This window comes from Adiantum capillus-veneris, chromosome 13 (genome assembly GCF_014529385.1).
Source record: "Adiantum capillus-veneris isolate H3 chromosome 13, ASM1452938v2, whole genome shotgun sequence".
Lineage (NCBI taxonomy): Eukaryota > Viridiplantae > Streptophyta > Polypodiopsida > Polypodiales > Pteridaceae > Adiantum > Adiantum capillus-veneris.
Window position 1 is genome coordinate 139,595,832 of NC_140943.1, and position 14,127 is coordinate 139,609,958.

General features: G+C 41.1%; 1 pseudogene; it reads left to right on the forward strand.

Moving 5' to 3' along the window:
- The first annotated feature begins 222 nt into the window (after nt 1-222).
- Nucleotides 223-1,092, forward strand: LOC147444965 (protein NRT1/ PTR FAMILY 6.2 pseudogene; annotated as a pseudogene).
- Nucleotides 1,093-14,127: the final 13,035 nt, after the last annotated feature.

Here is a 14,127-nt window from a genome sequence, read left to right on the forward strand (position 1 = left end):
GAGAGATGATGTTGGTGGAGCAGAGTAGGAGAGAGAGGTGCTGTCCTCTGGTGATAATGGAGGGGTGTGGCCAAATTGAGAGACGGCACACTACTTGTAAGCATGGAAGGGGTGGTGATGCATGCAAAAATATATATATATATATATCGTTTTCATTGTACTACACTCCTTCCCGATTGGGGTTGGTTCTTGCGGCCACGGTTTTGAAAACCGGTTGTTAGTATGTATATGATCACAAATGGGGCTCTTTCTCGTCAGTGTGCAAATGACTCCACCAGAAGGGAGCATAACATATGGATACCTTCTTCCCTTGATAGAGTTGAAGAAGTAAAGAAGTTTTTGAGATTGCTTCCCATCTTGGCAACTACTATAGTATTTTTGACAGGTAATGCCCAAATGAGTACCTTTTGTACTGAGCAAGCCACCACTCTAGATCAACGATTGGGGAAGAGATTTAGTTCCCCACCAGCTTCCCTACTTGTATTTGTGCAATTGAGCTGCATCATCACTCTGATTTTCTATGACAAAGTTATGATTCCAATAGCAAGGAAATGGAGGAGGAATGACCAAGGAATAATAAGCCTTCAACGTATAGGGATTGGTTTGTTCTTTGCTATGGTTTCCATTGTTGTGGTATCCTTGATAGAAAGAAAAGGACTTAAGCTATCCAACCATTTGAAACTTTTAGATGGGCTCAAGAATGAGATGCCATTGAGTGCTTTCTACCTCACCCCACAATATTGTCTTGTGGGAATTGGAGAAGCCTTCGAGTACATTGGTCCACTAGAATTCTTCTTCAGAGAGTCACCCGATCGCATGAGAAGCTTGGGCATTGGCCTCTCCCTGAGCACTATCTCTTTGGGCTTCTTCTTAAGCAGTGCACTAGTTGATAGTGTCAACAGATGGACAAAGCATCTATCAATAGATGGACAGTTGATAGTTGATAGTGTCAACAGATGGACAAAGCATGGCTCACATCGGGGGTGGATCACAAATGATTTGAACACAAGTAGGCTAGATTGTTTCTACTTATTCGTTGCCTTTTGTAGTTTAATTAGTTTCATAGAATACCTTGCTTGTTTTTATTGGTAATGATGAGCAGAAAGCGTGAACGGATCACGACGATCTCAAATAACCGTGCATGCCGAGCTGGCCACGAGAAATTAACAGGGGGCATCACCTAGCTTTGAGCGGCTAGGACGCGGACAAAGGTGATTTAAAATAGCACAAACACTCCACACACACACACACACACAGACGTAGGTGTTAGCAGGTCGTCGCGAGACGGACGTCTACAGCATAGCTCTTTTGTAATAACATGATGTCAATATGCAAGGAAGCGACTCGGGATGGGGCACGGAGACTTAATGAGAGTGTCAATCTCACCAAAGTGAACATAGTGGCTACTCGTTCTACGACAAAAGAAAATCAACCACTTCCTAGTCAGACAATCAGTATGCATCCAATCTCACCACTCTAGGTCATCCCGCCTTTTCGCCATCCAAATGAATCTGGAACGCCATAAAACTTAAGGAGAGGTATCACAACACTTAAGGGCTCAATCTTACCAAGTTCTGTCACCATCTGGGAAGGTACATAAGTCATGATCCATCACAAAAAATGTGTAGAAAACTGAAACATAAGTACTTGGAAAGGTCTTCTTTAAGCATAGAAACACTTATCCATGGTCAAAACATAAAAAACAACCATTTTAACCTCCAAATCAATGCATTGAGCTCACAAACAATGCATCGCGAACCACAGCAGAATTTGAAATGATCACACTTAGATTGTAGAGCAAGAGACAAGGAAGGCAATGTGCTATTCGGAAATGAATTCTGATTACCATTTCAGGAGAAAAGAAGATTACAAGTTGTAGTAGTAAGAGGCCTCCACAGTGCACGTTTTTTATTCTTCAAGCTAATGATAAAAATCTCCTCAAAACTAAGGTTTTTGACTTTAAAAATTAAGGGGGACTTTCCCACAACCATCCGGCCTCTTACAAGGGTGTGGAATCAGAGAAGTAAAGAGGGTATTGTCTAATTACATCACGGTTACAACTCATCCTAGTCTAAATTACGTGGCTTTCTTTGAAACAATAGAGTGTTTACAGGGTTTGGTGTGCATACGCCTGTATATGCTTGTATCCACCGAACATTCCCCCCTTCCTTGTCATTGCATGTCCTCGTGCAAGCTGTCTCTGAGCGAGTCTACTTTCCACCTAAGATGGTCGCATACGTCTAGCCTCTACAACCATTCTAAAAACTCCTGGTCCGCCTGGTGTGGCTTCTATAGGTTCATAATCTCCTCTTGGTACTAACAGTGGTATCCTATCCGCTATATGTTAATCAAGTCAATCTCGTGTAATAGTCAGAGGGATTCCAGTGGTGTAAGTGATGTTAGGAATAGTACTGCCCCTACGTGTGTTCATGGAAGCCCTAGACACCGTCGATCCTAAAGGTTTTGTTTTTGGGACTCGTTCATGTCCATAAGAATATTCCACCCTGGTTCTAAAGGGGCTCACGGGTACATTCTCAGGTCTGGTGTGAGTAGTCGTAGTTGTTACCTCTTCCGGATTTACATAGTATTGGTGGAGTGGCCCTCCAAAATATGTATATCTCTCTAACTCCTTCCGATCCATTGGACAGTACTTTTGGCCATACTTGTCCATTATGACCACCTAAATACTTTTGCCCTCCGTGTACATGTAAACATACAAGTATTTTCGATCTGTCAATTCTTTGATGCGAGGCTCGTCACATCTGTAATAGAGTGTTTGTTCTCCATTATTGAACTTATAAAGCCCCACATATGTGTTTTCTGTGTTAAGGCGCTCTGTCTCATTGGTGCGTCTGAGTACCACGTTTTGTTTCTCCATTTTGGGTGGTGCATCGGCCAGCTTATTATCTACCTTGTCCTTGGTGCCGGTCATTCCCCATTTATCCACAATAAAAGAGTTATGAACCACCAGGTACATTACACCCTCTCGATCGAAATATCTATCCCCGTCATAATCAACATCTAAAAGGTCTCTAAACTCGCTTGGCTTATTTTCCGACTTAACATAGTAGCTGTCCATTCCGTCCTTATAGATTTTGACCTTAAGAAAATTTTCAAATTGAAACTTCAAATACAACAATTTTACATCAGATGCAGGCTGAGAAGGACCTGCACCCATCGAAGCTGTTCCCTTAGGGTTTCACTTGTTAGAATCTTTAGTCATGAGGATGTATGATCTCTCAGATGAAGTGTCAGAGAAACTCTCCTCTAAAATGGGATTCAAAGGTGGCAGTGGTCTCTAATTCACACTTTCTTCCATTGAGTGATTACTCCCTTGATCAAAGATGTTGGGGTTCCTATTCTGGTACAATCTTCTTGATCGCAAATTCATGAAGAATTGGTAATACAAAATCCAAACCGAGTTACATAATTAAATAGTTTGAATCTCCCGTTTGATCTTGCTTGCTGGGTAGTATCTTCTAGTACCTGCAACCTGTCAAGAATTTGCTTGATAGCTGTGATCTTATAGCCGTTCTTGTTAATTCTTTCTTTTATTCGACAAAACTTAGCTGGGTTTTTTTAGTAGCACACAATTCCCTACACATCCTCAACAATTTGGGTCCAATTTCAATTTTGAAAGAAGCACAAGGTTGCTATGGACTAGCTCTTTGTATGGTAAGTTTCTGTCTCTATTCTGACTCAGAGTTACATGGATCACGATCCATGTTGAGAAGCCAATTGAACTTTTGTTGCTATCATCAAATCTAACATGATTAAGAGGTCTTCTGGTACCAAATTTTTTAGAAATGAACCTCTGGATTAGAGGCTAAGTTGATTTTGTCACTTTGCCTGAGCTTCTGTCAGTTCTGAGCTGTTGGGATGGTTTCTTGCACCCAAATTCAACTCTGGAAGTACCACTAGACTCTCTGTGATGCCCTCTAGCTATGGTACCAGTTTGGTATCAAATTGTGTCAGGGGAACATGGATCACGATCCATGTTCCTTTGTATCAAAATACACTGAATTTTGTCCCACAGCTAGTCCTTGGCCTAGTGATGCTGGCTATATGGTTTTTGGACAGACAAAAGTCGGTTTCAGGTTTCCCCCTTGATCTGATTTTTGCCCCCCTTTTGCCCTCTTTTTGAAATTTTCTGATAAGGTCCTTTGGGAGAGAGTGTTTCAATTGTTAACACTTCCCTGCTTGCCTATTATCAGCTCAAAATTCCAAAAAGGCACATGGATCGCGATCCATGTTTGGCAAGATTTTGGACTGACACTTTGTGAGCTGATCAAGGTATGATGATGCTATTCCCCAAGTCTTTTTGGATTTGATCAGTTTTTTCCAAGTGAAAAGAAAGATTTTGTGTCTGTTTTGCGGTTTTTTGCAAACAACTCCTTTCCTGGTATTTTGACCAGATTTTTTCACTTTCTATCTATGGCTCCTTTTGGAAAAGTTGTTCAACTAGTAATCAGGAGTACACTAATCAAATCATAATGTCAGATGTCAGATGTCTACCTGTGATCCATGTTGGGAAGCATATGTACATGAAATTTTGTTGTGTTGATTCCCTGCTTCTAGTTGATCCCAATTCTCATCCTTTTTTGAATTTGGATAAGTAAAAGTTTGGTTGTTCCTTGTTTTCCCCTTTTTTCAAGGTTTTGCTCTGCTCACCCCAATCTTGTGATTTTTTTGATTTTTTAGCACTCTATTTCTTACCAAACTCAAGGTTTTGATGCCTAAGAACCGGTTCTAAGCAAAGGAAATAGTTTTAGCACATTTTGCCAAAAAGGTACATGGATCGCGATCCATGTTTGGCAAGGCAATTTGAAAGTTTTTAGCACAGTCTTTTTCAACAAGTGTTTTTATCCCCTTCTTGAAAGTTTTGATGGGTTTGGTCTAGTTTTAAAGCTCTGACCATCACTTCTTCAACTTTTCAGAGTTATGGTCTTCAAGACCAAAATAAGGTTTTTGACAGTCTTTTTCTCGATCCTTTTGGCCCCAAATGATGGTGTAATTTGTTTCCTAACCTACTCCTACAAACTGAAATGAATTTGCAAACATTACTTAACTTAACAATACAAAAATAACAACAAAGTGTGTGGTGGAACAGCCCTTTCCAATCATGTGAAAAATCAAAGAAAGAAATACTATCTTGTACTTCACTCACAGCTTTCTTTGCTCTTAAGGAATAGCACTGGCTAGTCACCGACTCCAGTCTCTACCAAGCACTAAACATATGTCTAGCTGCTTCACTGTCTATGTGTAAGCAAAACGGGTATCAAAAGCTTGAAGGGAGATTTTTGTTTTTGTACACTGAGTCACTCACCACCTAAGGATCGGTTTCCTTGGCAACGGCACCAATGTTAGCGGGTCGGCACGACGGATGTCTGCAACATAGCTCTTTTGTACTAACATAATGTCAATATGTAAGGAAGCGACTCGGGATGGGGCACGGAGACTTAATGAGAGTGTCAATCTCACCAAAGTGAACTCAAGGGCTACTCCTTCTACGACAAAAGCAAATCAACCACTTCCCAGTCAGACAATCAGTATGCGTCCAATCTCACCACTCTAGGTCATCCCGCCTTTTCGGCATCCAAACGAATCCGAAACGCCATGAAACTTAAGCAGAAGTATCACAACACTTAAGGGCTCAATCCTACCAAATTTTGTCACCATCTGGGAAGGTATATAAATCACGATCCATCACAAAAAATGTGCAAAAAAATGAAACAGAAGTACTTGGAAAGGTCTTCCTTAAGCTTAGAAACACTTATCCATGGTCAAAACATCAACAACAACCATATTAACCTCTAAATCAATGCATTTAGCTCACAAACAGTGTATCGCAAACCACAACAGGATTGGAAATGATCACACTTAGATTGTAGAGCAAGAGACAAGGAACGCAATCTGCTATTGGGAAACAAATTCTGATTACCAGTTCGGGAGAAAAGAAGATTACAAGTTGTAGTAGTAAGAGGCCTCCACAATGCACGTTTTTTATTCTTCAAGCTAATGATAAAAATCTCCTCAAAACTAAGGGTTTTGACTTTAATATTTAAGGGGGCTTTCCCAGGACCATCCGGCCTCTTACAAGTGTGTAGACTCAGAGAAGTAAAGAGGGTATTGTCTAATTACATCACGGTTACAACTCATCCTAGGTTGAATTACATGGCTTTCTTCGAAACAATAGAGTGTTTATAGGGTTTGCTGTGCATACACCTGTATGTGCCTGTATCCACCAAACAGTAGAGGTGATGAAAACCCCTCGAGATGTGAGAGAAACTTGATTCAATGCAATATTTACAGAAACCTTAGCTTCGGCGAGATGCCGACATGGTGATAGAGAGAGAGAGAGAGAGAGAGAGAGAGAGAGAGAGAGAGAGAGAGAGAGAGAGAGAGAGAGAGAGAGAGAGGCTATAGTGCGTTCTCTAGAGATGATTCATAAACATGGAGATTCTACTCTCGTAAGTGGGTGGCGACCCTTAGAGTCAAGGTGTGGACATGGCTTCCTCCTCATAGTGCTAATCTCCCAAACCCCTGTGCTCAAGTACCGCCGAAGATGTTACACCACCCTCTTAGAGTGTTCTCCCAAAATGTTGTCCCATAATCCCCTCTCCCTCCTCTTCAAGTGTTGCCAGTGCCTCTCTGATAGTGACCTCTCACTGCCCTTTTATAGGTGCAGGCTGCATTAGGTTAGGACAATTTGATTAGGTTAGGGCCCTAATAAGGAGCGACAAAGCAAGGAGTTGGGTCTCAGATGGTTGACCCTTGCTTTGTTTTAGGAGAATTTTTTAAGTGATATCTCCTAGGTGGGCCTTTGTGACCATCACCTAGAGAGAGATGGCAATTTACAATGGGTTTTTATACAAGATTTTGGCTTGAAACCGGAAAATAATAATACCCTACGGATGTTATTGCAAAGATGCATCATGGACGAGATGCCGGTGAATGGCAGGCCTTGCTGGTGTGTCGGTGTAGTGCATCGGCCAGCTTCGGGGTCACCGGGGCATGCCTTCAGCGTCACTTCTTGATTTTATGTTTCCACTGCGTGACTTGGCCGTCCTTCTTCTTTGGTGTTGGGAATCGATATTGAATTCCTTCATTTTTTTAAAACCTTTTTGGGTGTGTATGATGTGCGTGTACTGTGTGTTTATGTGCGTGCACGTATGCGTTTGAATGTGTGCATGCACATATGCGTGCTCGTGTATGTATGTGCATGTGAGTGTGTATGGAAAGAGAGCGGGAAATGGGTGAGGTTGGAGTGAGGGGTGTGTGTGTGTGTGTGTGTGTATGTATTTGAAGTGTGTAATAGTGTGTGTGTGTGTGTGTGTGCGTGTGTGCGCGACAAGAGCGTGTGTGGGAATAAGAGAGAGGGGAATTTATACATATATATGTATATTATACGTTGCTTTCTTGTAGGCTACATACAACGGGGGGATGGTGATGGCGTGAGTGAGCGGGGGGGGGGGGGGACGGCGGGGGGCTGAAGGGATGGGGTGAGTGTGTGGGTGTGGGTGTGGGTGTGTGTATGTGTATATGTGTGTGTGTGTGTGTGTGTGTGTGTGTGTGTGTGTATGTATATATATATATATATATATATATATATATATATATATATATATATATATAGAGAGAGAGAGAGAGAGAGAGAGAGAGAGAGAGAGAGAGCTACTATTGCGCAGCTGCATGGCGGGCTTACACCGAAACGAGGGTGGGAGTGAGATGATGGGGAGGGAGCAAGAGTGAGGAGGGGGGGATGTGTGTGTGTGTGTGTGTGTGTGTGTGAGAGAGAGAGAGAGAGAGAGAGAGAGAGTGAGGGGGAGATGGGGTGTGAGAGAATAATGAGAGAGTGAGAGAGTGAGAGAGAGAGAGAGAGAGATGGTGAGTGGTGGGGAGAGAGGGATGGAGGGGTGAGGGAGTTGAGGTTTGTGTGTGTATAGGTGACGAGAGAGAGAAATGGGCGAGATGCCGAGCCCATTGGAGGGGTGTGGCCAAATTGAGAGGTGGCCCACCGCCTGTAAGCATGGAAGGGGTGGTGGTGCATACAAAAAAATGTTTTTTTTACCGTTTTTCTTGTATTATGCTCCTTCTCAATTGGGGTTGGTTCTTGCGACCGCGGTTTTGAAAACCAGTCGTCAGTATGTATATGATCACAAATGGGGCTTACACAAGAAGCCACTCTCTTTAAGAACGTCTTTGTACCAATGACAATTTTTAAGAGTAGGAAGGAGCACTTGGGTCATGTGTGGTGAATCAAAATAGAGAAATATTTTCCTTTTGAATAAATATTCAAGAAGCTAGTTACAGAATATCTATACTACTTCTGTATGCACTTGAGAATCCTCAAGCACAGAGCCATGCCACACGTCGCCAAATTGGAGCAAACTCTCAAATATTGTGCACGCAACCGAGATTGCACCAACAAGATCGTCAACCTCACATCATGGGCGAATGTTAGGTGGCAGCATCTTACCTGGGCACGCACGTGCTGGACGGTTTACCGAAGAGACTCCCACGTTCGCAGTCCAAGCTTCGGACGATCCTGGTTGTGTGTGTGTGTGTGTGTGTGTGTGTGTGTGTGTGTGTGTGTGTGTGTGTGTGTGAGTGAGAGAGAGAGAGAGAGAGAGAGCATCGCCAATGCACGAGCCCTACAAAGAGAGAGTGAATGTGTGTGTGTGTGTGTGTGTGTGTGTGAGAGAGAGAGAGAGAGAGAGAGAGATTTCTTTTGCTATGAGCTTCACGTAGCTTCCTTGAGAGGGTGAGAAATGTCTGTCGCTATGAGCTCCACCTAGCTTTGTCGCAAGAGAAAAGAAGAAGAGGAGAATTTTAACATCGTAGGAAACTATCCCAAGAGACCTTAAAGATCTATCGACAAGGGGGGAAGGAAGAGGAAGAGAGAGAGAGAGAGAGATCGATCATAATCAAGGGAAAGAGAGAGGAGGAGAAAGACTTAAGCATAGAAGAAGGTAATTTTCATTGTCTTGACCTCGATAATGTTTTTGAAGCTTTTCACTGTAAATTCTTTAGATTCTAAATTTTCTCTTACGATCTAAGTTATATGGCAGAAGTAAGTTCCAAAATTGAGAACACTCTTGAGAACTTGAGGCTTTATGATGACATTGGCAACTATGAAGTATGCTAAAGACAAACTCCCTAGAAACTTGAAATACCTACATATGGAAAATTTAGAAAATGCCACTCTATTATTATTTTTTAACTTTTCACTATAAGTTATTTAAATTCTGAAATTTTTCTTACAATCTGAATTATAAGGACGTAGATGTTTGTTCCAAAATTGTACATTTGATATTGCTAACATACCCAATGTTTGCCATCAGATTAATAGCTTTGCTAGACAAAGGTGGACAAAGGGGCAAGCAACCATTATGATTATTATAGACTAGGTGACAATGCCAATTCCTACCATATCAATCTCACAAGATAGAGATAAAGATGCAAGCAAGCAAAATAGAGCTATGTCCTTTACGAGGCCAATCACATATTGAAGTCACGGATTAAAAGTCAACTCCACTCTTGGGCACTCAAAATTTTTTATCGCATTGGAGCCAAAGTGTGTCTCAAGCACAAGAAGCTCTACAATCACATTGGTAGTTATGGATCCCCACCTTTTGACATTGTTCTAACATGCTTGATTTGCACCATTGATCTTAGTAGTACTGGTAGCCAAAGGTAGACCAAGGCCTTTCTGCTATAGGTTAGATGATGATGTGCAACACTATTGTCACCTTGCCCACCATGAAGAGGTATAGAAGTAAACAAATCACAGAGAGTGGCAAAGAAATTATAGCAAATGTTCAAGCAGATGTCATAGCAACTCCTCTTTTGAGAAAATCTATGTTGGTTGCTCTCATATTGTATCTTGCTCACAACAAAGAGGTAGAGATGCAAGCAAGCAAGAAAGAACAAAAAAGATGTCAAGGCCAGTTGCATTCCCAATATTTAAGCCAATGTCAAATTAAAAGATGAAATTTTGGATAGATGGTGGCAATGGAGAGGGAGAGAGAGAAAGAGGGAGGGAGCTATACAATATTTTTAAATGGAGCCACTATGGTGCACTAAGTTATACATGTCATGGTGACCCTATGAGTGTATCCAATCATCCTTCTTCCTTATCCTATTGATGCTACTCTTATTTATAGTTACATAGAGAAACATTCGAATTTGATGCATATATCAAATATTGTCTACTCTAATGATTTGTGTTATATAGTTGGAATATTTTCAAGGAAAGGATTGTGTTAAAAAATGAAACCAAGCTTTTTTTTTCCTCGCCGCAACAATGTGCAGGTCACATACTAGTCTTCTATTAAAGTTGCAAGCTTTTCAAATTCCCACATGTTTTGAAACCTTAATGCCGTTGATTAGTTTTGTAATTTTGATTGAAAGGAATGAAAAATGGACATGCCTGAAATTCATCTTATATGGGAAATATCAGTGACTTTTGACCTTTCAATACTCTCTCTCTCTCTCTCTCTCTCTCTCTCTCTCTCTCTTCCATCCATCTTCAGAGGTTCTTTCACCCTTCAATTTATATTTGCTTATAAATAGTTTTCCAATATAATCCATATATACTACCAAATAAAATACATTTGAAAAGCATATATGCCCCCTGTACCCCTACCCCCCAAGGCATGTTACCATCCCGCCTTGCAACACAATTCTTTGTCTTGCTACAACTCTCCCTCCCTCTCTCCCTGTGTGTGTGTGTGTGTGTGTGTGTGTGAGAGAGAGAGAGAGAGAGAGAGAAATGGTATGGAGGCAAGGGCCGCCGCACTACTGCAAGAGGTCCTTCCTATCACATCGCGGGTGGAATTTGAAACATCACATGATCACAGGCATCAAGTGACACTTCCAGATAATCATCAAACACAAATTTGATGTGTGCGTATGTCTATGGCCATGTCTATGGCCTTCCCCAGTTTAGCCAGAGTGGACTAACATGTGGGAGCCCATGCATATGTATGAGAGAGACAAAGAGAGAGAGGAATGTGCATTGATTCTCCTATTTTATTTTTAAATCAAATCATGGCCCCCAACGCGAATATATTAGAGGCTTTTCAGATCAAGTGTACCCACTTTTCACAAATGGGTACTGAGTGTAACATTTAACATGTCCCAAAGATTTGTTAATGTGGAGTCTCCACTATATGTGCCTGCTCGTCCAACTAGAAGAAAGAGGCTAGGAAACACACTTGGATGACACAGAAAATGCAAAAGATGTAGCTTTGGCACATTCATAAGACTAAGCTCTACACCATAGATGAACTAAAGAAATGGAATAAATGGTGAATAATGAGCTTAGAGTGCTTGTTTTCAATCAATTTTTTTCTTCTACGAGGAACTTGTATCAAGGACTATCGGATGTGTAAAAACCATAATAAAAAATCTAATGTAATATTCATTATATTTTGTTTAAACATTATTGTAGCATTTTAACAAGCAAAGGTGTTTTCTTTTTTGAAAATCTACTAGAATTTAAATGTTCAAGTTTGGCTTTTTAACATGATCACATTCCTTATATTTATATCAAATGATCGTAGGATATAGACTTGTAACTATAGATATCTTGTGTTATTTATAAAAATCACACATGGCAAAAAATTTACTAGTAAATCAAAGTAAAATCCCAATATAAGTTGAGTAATATATGAGCCATAATAGACTTACATTCAAGTCTTTATTAGGATCACAATGCACGAGAATAAGTGGTCTAGCCCCCTCAATAAAATATGTAAGAATCATTGGCCAGAAGATCGGTGGGAAGTAGTCATGGAGAATATTTGGAAGCCAAAGTGGACGTAGTTTATGAAGATATTTTTGTGGAAGGTGAAGTGGGGTGCTCTATCGACCAACGTTAAAATGTAGGAAAGAGGAATTGGGTCCGATCGTTGCTTGGGGTGCAGGATAGCTAGTGAAGATCTGGCCCACCTTTTCATGGAATGCCAGGCGATCAGAGGCTTGGTAGGGAAAATATACAAGTGAATCCAAAGGACATAGCATATCATATTCTTTAAGAGTCAAGACTAATGTGTTCCTTGGTGGCAAGAAGATGGGTAACCCTGCTCTTCTTATGCAAACTATAAGGTACTTCTTCTTTCACCATATATGGAAGGCGAGGAACCACTCTGTGTTTGAGGGAGACCCTGATGTGGCAAGATTCTCAAAGATTAGACAAGAAAGCAAAGTGATAATCTATACGCTCAAAAGCAAGCCAGATTCGAGAGACTCGTATAGGGATACACATGCCCAGTTGTCAACTTGGGAGAAGTAAAAGCCTAGAACTATAGTTCGCCTATTATGATTAGCCTTGGTGAGAGGCGGTAGACATCCATGTTGTAATCTTCAGCACCTCAAGGCTCGGCGAGCTTGAGGATGTTTTGTAATTTTTATGCTATGCTCAATACAATTCACTCACAAATTGTGAGTTTTGCAAAAAAAAAAAAAAAGGATCACAATGTTGTTTTGTTGCAAAGTGGGACGTTATTGCTCAATCGATAGTCTAACGTGACCTTGGAATTCTCAACCCTGTTGTTCATGTTGAGGTCTTGTGTGCCAAGTTTGTGGTCTCAATCACAAAACAAGACCAGTCTTGGGCTATCATGACTAATGCTATTATAGACAAGGCAAAACTTTGCTCTAAAGGTGGTGAGTGGAAAGAGATCGAGGTGCACGACAAACTAATTGACTCGAGGTGGTCTAGCTTGAGATTAAGTGGCATCATGGCAGAGATGGTGTGAAAGTGAAATAGAGAAACATGGATACTGCAATGGGGTGAATTAACTGAATACTTCCATAACTCCATTTTGCACTGGTCCCCTTGGCCATCTAAAGCTGCTGGTGTAATTCTAAACCCGTTTTGGAGAGAAATTGCAAGAAGGATGAACAATAAAGAACTTCAGCGGTTGCTCCATTTTGGGATGGAAACAATAAGTGCTAGAAATCCTCTGACCAATTAACTTCCCAGTTTCAACTAAATGGCATTGAGAAGCTACTTGTCAACGGAGTTGTAGAAGGCCTGGACAATATTCTGATTCCAATCTAGAATCTACTTTTGAGTGGAAAGCTTAAAAATGGCCCATAAGTAGACAATTCTTTAAAACTAATACCACCGGCATCTACAAAGTGTTAATACACGAGGCTGATTGGTTCTCCTCTTTGAACAAAAGATGGAAGAAACAATGGTCGGAAGCTCGATAGGTTGAGGTCACACAAAACATTTGGAATCCACAATGGCCTCATTTTAGGAAGGTTTTTTTGTGGAAGGTGTTGTGGGGGGCATTGACTATAGTCATCAAGATTGAGGCACGTGGTATCGAGTCTAATAGATATTCAGAGTGCAGAGTGGCTAGCGAAGACCTTGCCCACCTTTTCATGGAATGCCCGGCAATTAGAGGCCAGGCAAGGAAGGTGCGCAAATGGATACAAAGAACATGGAAGATAGGGGTTTTCAAGAAGGATCCATACCTTGGTGGGAAAAAATTTCAAAGTCCTGCACTTCTAAATTGTACTCAAATTGTGAGATACTATTCCTTCAATAATATTTGGAAGATTGGAAATTGCCATGTATTTGATAGTGACCTCTCTGCAGCTAGCTTCTGAGAGATTGTACAAAAAGTTAAGGAGAGGATACATGTGATAGGTAAAAGGAAAAACTCAGATGATTTACTTAGGGCAACCCTCGCCATTCCATTGAGCCTTGTTGTGTAAAGGATTGGGCTTTTGGTAATAGTATGTTACTAGGTACATCTAACTAGGCTTTGATGTAACCATATGCCCCTCAAGGCCCAACATGAGCTTGAGGCTGGTCTTTATATTTCTTGGTGGCATTCTTCTTTTTTCTTTTTTCCAAAACTCAAAATGGTGAGTAGATTATATTGTCAAACCAAACAATTTACAAGCTTCTACCATGCTCGTGACGAGCCATGCCAGCTTCAAGGGTCTTAGTTACATCGGCTTATTGGGGAGCCACCCATGACAAGGGATGAGCCCACACCTTAATCCAAACAAGGCACCCAATGATACGGGATGAGCCCCCACCTCTATACTTATAAGCCATTCACTAGGGCATCCAAGGCCTATTCCACTCATTAGAGTTATTCT